Source organism: Martes martes, assembly GCF_963455335.1.
Source record: "Martes martes genome assembly, chromosome: 16".
NCBI classification, from domain to species: Eukaryota; Metazoa; Chordata; class Mammalia; order Carnivora; family Mustelidae; genus Martes; species Martes martes.
In genome coordinates, this window is record NC_137904.1 from 28,092,485 (window position 1) to 28,099,875 (window position 7,391).

A 7,391-nucleotide genomic window follows, 5' to 3' on the forward strand; every position below is an offset into this window, starting at 1 on the left:
CCAAGAACGTTTTCTTGCTAACTCTTGTGACCTATGTAATTTGGGGTCTGAGGGTGACTGAATCACCTCGAATGGGAAGACCTTATCTCATTTCTCCTCACGGTGACTTTGAGGAAGGGTGGTTATTCTCATTTCACAGAAAAGGTCAATAAGGTCCTCAGGGTCACATGGCTGATCAGTGGGATTGCACTGAGGTGCTTCTGATGACCAGGCTCAAGCCTTTTCCACTGAGTCACCTCAGTCAGGCAGTTAACGGTTACTGTGTCCTGTCTAGGTGCTGCCTGCTGCCCTAAGCCTGTCCTAGGAAGCCTCTCCTCCCCGCCTCATGACTCATTCACCCATTTACAATAGAAACACAGTTTTGAAAACCATGGCCATCTCATTTAAAGAAACACATGGCAGGCGCTTTTGAAACCTTCATCTGTCCACACAGTAATGGTTTGTCTGCTCTAACTGTTCCCCTCACACAGTCCCCCAAGTGACTAAACGTGTGGGAGGCTGTGTAGCCTGGTAGTCAAGCAGGGGCTTTGGGGTTTTCCCCATTTATTAGACAGCCTTTGGCCAGGCACTTAATCTCTCTGGCTTTGGTTCCCTCATCTCTAATGCAGTGGTAATAATAACGCCCCCCCCCCCCAGCTGTTGAGACAGTTAAGTTCCTATAAAAGTGTTCGTGTGTAAAGCTCTTAGTACTATGCCTGATGCGTGTTAAGTACTTAATAACGTTAGTGATCATTATCATGTTATTATAATGGCAGTCCCTTTAGGGATATTCTATACTTTCGGCTTTTCAGCCGTCTAGATCAGACTCCCAGTTAATATGCGTTAGTGAGCTGTGTCACAAAAAGTGTTGGTTTTTAAGCAGATGGGTCGGTTAGGTGTAGGTTAAGTGACTTGCTGAGGTCGCATAGCCCGCGGTGGTAGAACCCGGCATTGAACCCAAGTCTGTGTGGGTTTACAGACTTTCTACCACCCTGCATTGTTTCTAGAGAAATCCTGAAGCTTCTGCTAAGGTTCAGGTTTTCCATGTGAGCTCTATTTCTGTTTCTTTTCTCTGATCTCAGTTTCCCTCTTTGAGGAAGAAAGCAAAGTATTTTCCTGGACACCAAATATGCTGAGTTGGGACCCTAGCTGAGTTATGAAGTGAGATGGACCCACGTGATGCTCATCCTTAAATCCTGGTGAACTTCCTGCTGTAAGTGTGTGTGTGGAAGTGGGAGTGGGGGTAGGTAGGATGGTGGTGTTGCAGAGCAGGAAGAGGCAATGGGTATTTCAGGAGTATGTTTCATCCCTTCGTGGTTCCAGTGGACTGTGGGGACAAGAAAGGGGGAAGACCCTGCTCATAATTCCATTTCTACCTCTCACTACCTTCTGCGCAAACTCCGGTCTGGACTCATGGAATTAGTAGTATGCTCTCTGGTTCTAAGGTCCTGCTTCCATGAGGAAATCAAGGTGTGGGTTCAACGAATGGCGACTATCCTTATGATTCGCCCAGCCTTTCATGTCCTTGAAAACGGGGGACACCTTTCTGTGTGACCCATGCACGGGTGGTCAAGAGGACCAAGGAGAGTAATGACGGTGGACGTGCTTAGGAGACTGTAAGGGGAGGTAGAAACATCATGAAGCCCTCTCTGCCCTTTCCCCACCTCCCACCGGTGCGTTTGGTCTACACCCACTCAGTCGGTCCTTGTTCACCTGCAAACTACTCCTGGGAGTTGCTGTGAGCCAGACTCTGTTGTGGGTGCTGCAGATGCTAGGTGAGCAAGTCAGCCACCTGCCCCCTGCAGTGTGTGTGCGTGTGTGTGTGTGTGCATGCGTGTGTGTGTGGTGGTCAGAGCACTGGACAGTGACAAGTGAAAATAGCCTCCTTTATCGTGAGTCACCTTTGCACTGGTCTGGTCTTTACTCTCTGGACAAAGTAACAACATCTTATGGTTTTTCTTTTCTAGTTGCTTTTTGTATTCTCCCTGTGCTTTCCATCAAAATCTTGGACATGATAGATGCTAAATTCATGCCGGTTTAATCTGAGTAACTTCCTATAGCTTCTCGAGTCAGTACATGGGTTCTTTGGAGTCGGACTCCTAGGTTTGCACGTGGCTGTATTACTTCTCAGTGCCGACCTCCAGCAGGGTGCTCACCTTCTCTGGGCCTCAGTTTCATCTGTGAAGTGAGAGATTGCTTCCAGCCTGTTTTGGGCAATAGAGCCCTTTAAGAATCTGGCGAGAGGGGCGCCTGGGTGGCTCAGGTCATGATCCCCAGGGTCTTGGGATGGAGCCCCATATTGGGCTCTCTGCTCAGTGGGGAGCCTGCTTCTCCCTCTCCCACTACCCCTGCTGGTGTTCCTGCTCTCGCTGTCTCTCTCTGGCAAATAAATAAATAAAATCTTTTTTTTTTTAAAGGTTTTATTTATTTATTTGACAGAGAGACAGATCACAAGTAGGCAGAGAGGCAGGCAGAGAGAGAGGGGGAAGGAGGCTCCCCGCTGAGCAGAGAGCCAGATGCAGGACTTGATCCCAGGACCCTAGGATCATGACCTGAGCCGAAGGCAGAGGCTTTAACCCACAGAGCCACCCAGGCGCCCTAAATAAATAAAATCTTAAAAAAAAAAAATCTGATGAGAGCTGTGAATGTTTTCGAGGCCTACACAGACATACGTAGTTTTGCGTGTATGAGGTTCAAGAGACCCAGCAGGCTCATTGACAGGCCTCTTGAGTCCACAGGGCTGGTTGTCATCAGCTTCCCTCCCACCCCCGGGTATGAGTCCATTCCTCGCTAGAGCTAGACACACACTCTTTCCAGCCTAGGGCAGGCCCTCCCTCGCCCTCCTGGCCCAGTCTCCCTTCTCCTCTTTTATTCCTTCCCTGAGCTCAGCTGGCTGCCTGCCCAGCCTCACACTGTGATGTTAGGAAACTGAAGACAGGCAAAGAAAGCCAAACTTCATGCCCTCTGGGTTCCAAAGCTTTGATCCGGCCTGGAGTTCCCCTCACGATGGTGTGGGGAGTGGCTCTGTTTTTTCTGGCTGCTTTAAAAAAAAAAAAAGGTCCAAAGCAGGGAAAGTCCCTCCATTCTCTAGGAATCCCAGTCTGAGCCCCAAGAGAAGCCTGAGGCCAAGTCGTTTCTCCTAAGGAGACTTGATTTTCTCTATCTGCAAATTGGGAGAGCTGCTCCCCGCTGTGTCCCCTGTCTTTGTTTACAAATTTGAGTATTTCTCCCAGGAGCCAGCTAGCTGCTCTCTCACCCCTGTGTCCACAGGGCCCTGCCTGGGGTGAGTACTCTGGCCAGGCTGTTGGAGGGTCTGAAGGGGCAGCCACACAGAGGAATTGCCCAGCGGGGGAGGGGGGCAGGATTCAAACCCCTACCCAGGACTCTTTCAGCAGCACCTTCCTTGCCTTTCGTTTTGGTCTGATTTGTTCTTTCGGTGCCATTCTATCCTGCACCTTCCCCCCTCCCCATGCACCTCCTGTGCATTTCACCAGGTCAGGGTATGAACTGTGACAATTTTTTTTTTAATAGTTTCAACCACATTCGGGCTGGAGGGCTGCAGCTCGGCTTCCCCGCACGCTTCTCGCCTTCACCACATGGGACAGCTGCCTGTGTGCACCCGCTTGTTTTCGGCAGCCTGTGGTGTGTTTGTTGATATGCTCACAGCCTCAGGTTACCGGAGGAGCCCACCACAAGATGCCTCAGGGATGGGGCAGCCCTGGGAGTGGGGCCCAGGGAGAAGCATCAGTTCTTATAGATATGCTGAATGCCAGCTGATCTCAGGTGCTACTCCTCCTGATGCTTGGGAGTCTGTTTTATGGTTCTGTTTCCCCCAGCATGTTTGTCAGAAGCAGCCATTTTCTTTGCGCCTACTCCCAGAACATGACCGCCCCCTCCTTTCCACTGTCCCCGGCCCCCACGGGAAAGCCTGGTGAAGAAGGACAAACTTGAGGTAGCAATCAGACAGATGACTTCCTCTCTGTATGTCTGGACAAGTTATTAACTGTTCCACAATCTTGGTTTCCCTTCTGAAAATGGGACAAAGAATACCCAGCTCTGAGGACGCCTCAGCATTAAAAGGCAATCAGTCAACCGCCCAGCACCATTTGTGGCACAAGCAGATATGGGGATCACAGTTCCTTCCCTTTCTTCCTCCAAGTGTCCAGGCTCCAGGGCTTCTCCACTCCACGTCTCCCCATCCCCCCTCACCGAGTAGGGGTGTCCATCTCAGCTCAGTGTTAAGGGACATGGGGGTGGGTGAGGGGGAGTTGACCATATTTTCCATTAGTTATTAGACACCGTGCTGGACACGTTAGGCATTATTTCACTTTTTAGGAAGAATGTTGAAAATGGTGATGACTCAGGCCTGCCCGAAGCTTTTTCACTCTCTGTGCCTTGGACTTCAGAGACTTGGCCTCCAAGCTCTGTCCTTCACTGGATTTCTCTCTCTCGCTCCAAACTTGGCTGGGGAGTGACATATGGCCCCCTTTTCCCTTCCTCGTGGTGCCCACAGCCAGCATGCAGACCCTTTCTCAAAGAGTTTCACAGACAGGCTTACAAAGGAAATGACACAGGTTTCAGAATCTTACAGGACTCTTGTGGTTGTGGTCTGGATTCTGCCCCTTTTTGGAGCTGACCTTGGGAAGCCCCTTCTTGCCCTGCATCCATTCTCAGGGATGGGGGTCCCCAGTCTCTTGCTTCTCCTCTACATTGCTTCCCCAAACTCCTCCACCAGCCCCCCACCCCCACCCCAACCCCAGCACAGAGGCCTGCAGGACATTCAGGTTACAATAGGGGCCTTAGAACTTCCTGAGACATTGACATTTTTTAGGACATCCAGCCTGGGTGAGGAAGTCCCCTTGGGGAATTTCCTCAAAATGGAATTTGGAAATTCTACATCTTAGTCATTCGTCATAGAGGCAGCTTTCACGAAGCAGTGAAAACAGCAAGGGACTGGGAATTAGGACCTGAGTTTGAGTCCCACCCCAGCCTAAAACCTTTTTTAGCCCAGTGATTTTAGGGAATCACTTTCCCTTTGTGGGCCTCAGTTTCCTTATCTAGGAAATGGAGGTATGACAGTATTATTTCTGAAGGCTTTCTCAGTCAAAAGATATAAGACTAAAGGAGGACTTTGGGGGTAGGTGTCCTGTTGCCCCTAAAACCGGTTCACATCACCTTCCCCCCACAGGCAAGATGGAAGGGTCATCATGCCTCCTCTCCCTCCCATCCTTCCAAGGCCTGGGACTCAACACTTGGTCCGTCAAGTCCTTCCCCAGGCAGTGCTGCCTTTACCCACGTGCTTACCACTCTACCCTTTGACTCCTCCACGCTCTTATCTCTTTCCATTCCTCCACCCATCCATCTTCTCATCCACTCATTCATCTCCGATCTGTGCCATTTAAAATTCATTGTAAGTACAGAAAACAACTTTGGCTCTTGTAAGCAGGAAGGTAATATACTGGGGGTAATGTTGAGTGGCTCGTAGAATGGATAGAGCATTGGCGAGCCTGACTTGGAAAAAGAGTAGTAGGAAACCAGAAAAGCTGTGGGTGTTTGGGCAGCAGGTATTACCTGACCGTCTCATCAGGGTACCACTTTTTTTTTTTAAAGGTTTTATTTATTTATTTGTCTGAGAGAACGAGCACAGGCAGACAGAGTGGCAGGCAGAGGCAGAGGGAGAAGCAGGCTCCCTGCTGAGCAAGGAGCCTGATGTGGGACTCAATCCCAGGATCCTGGGATCATGACCCAAGCCGAAGGCAGCCGCTTAACCAACTGAGCCACCCAGGCGTCCCCAGGGTACCACTTTTGAAATAAGTGTACTCCAGCCATTCTTCCTACACACATCCCCATCTACTAAGGATTCACAGACCTCGGGGAGAGAGGATGACCAGCCAACCTTGTGTCATTTTCTTGCTTCTTGGCTGGGAGAAGATAGAGCACCTGGTTTGCGGTACCACTGAGACTGCATACCCTGGGAAAGAACTAATTCCGTGAAAGGATGTCAACATGATATTTGGAAGGGGTAACAGATGCCGTGTAGAAAAGTGAAAATAATCAAAGAAAACAAATTCAACCAATACTCCACCCACACATTGACCCATCCATCTGTCCACCCATCCACCCTTCTGTCCTTTCAGCCAACTGAGCAACGCACCTTTGTTGAGGACCCATCCCATTCCCCAGGCCATGCCAGGCACTTAGATGTAGTGCAAAGTCATGCATTACAAACACCCAAGAGTCTCCTTAGAAGGATGCATCTGTGAATCTAGAACAAAGATGAGGATCCAGGGAAAGGAATTTATGTACATCGTGTATTGCAGCGTCCCAAACAACATTGCTGGGGGCACAAAGACTCATTCCGGTTGTGGGCAGTTAAGGGATGGTTTTTGTGGGGGCCTCATCCACCAGGAGATTGCTTATTGTGGGGGCAGAACAGTGTGTGACCAGATTAGACACCAGAAAACCTGGGTCCACCTCTAGTCTCTGCTCTTTCAGAACAGTAGAAAGGTCGTAGCCCCCTTTCCTTATCTATGACATGGGAGGAATGAATGTAAGACTTCCTGCCTTGCCTAAACCAGAGGACTGTTGGGGAGGGCAAATGAGTTAAAGGATGCAAAGGAACTTTCTAAGTACAGGGACAGGGCACTGTTTTCACCATGCTTGCTTCTATTTCCAGAGTGACTGATGATACCACCCACGACTCATGGGTGACTCTCGCTTCTTTCACGCCCTCACTGTCCACCACCAAGCAGTAACCATGGAGAGAGTCCGTTGAGTTTTTCAGTTCCTTAGTCTGGTGGATGAATGTCCACCCCAGAGAAGTGGAAAATCAAGGCTCCAAGTAAGCTGGGCCCCAAGTAAGCTGGAGACACCAGCTGGGGGAGTGTATATGTATGGGAACAGGTCCTGGTTTCCTGTGGGTGGGAATGAAATGACAAGTGGAAGCCCAAACCATGTGGGTGGCCCAATTATTTTCAGCTCACAGTGGGAAGGAGCTGGGTTCAAGTCAGCACAGGAGACCATAGCTGTGACCAGTGGGAGAAGCATGCATGGGCTGGGGGAATGGGCCCTGGATTGACGGGGTTCGAGGCCAGGACTCTGGGTGAGGCATGTCAACTCTCTGAGCATGTTTTCTTATCTGTAAAATGGGTGGCTTGCCTGCAGGGAGCAGCCTGTTGGTGGTGCTGGCTCATCTTTGTCACTTTCTGTCCTAGGATGAATGTTTGGGCCAGGCACGGGCTTCCCTGTCTGCCCCTCAGCTCCTCCCTTCCAGCTGAAAGTCTTTTCCTCATATAAAAATCACTCCCTGTGCTGCCTTTCATTGGCAGTGGATGACACATGGCTACAGCCTTTATGGAGGGAGAGAAGTTGGCAAAAATCTATTCGACACCTAAAAGCACATGTTGTATTTA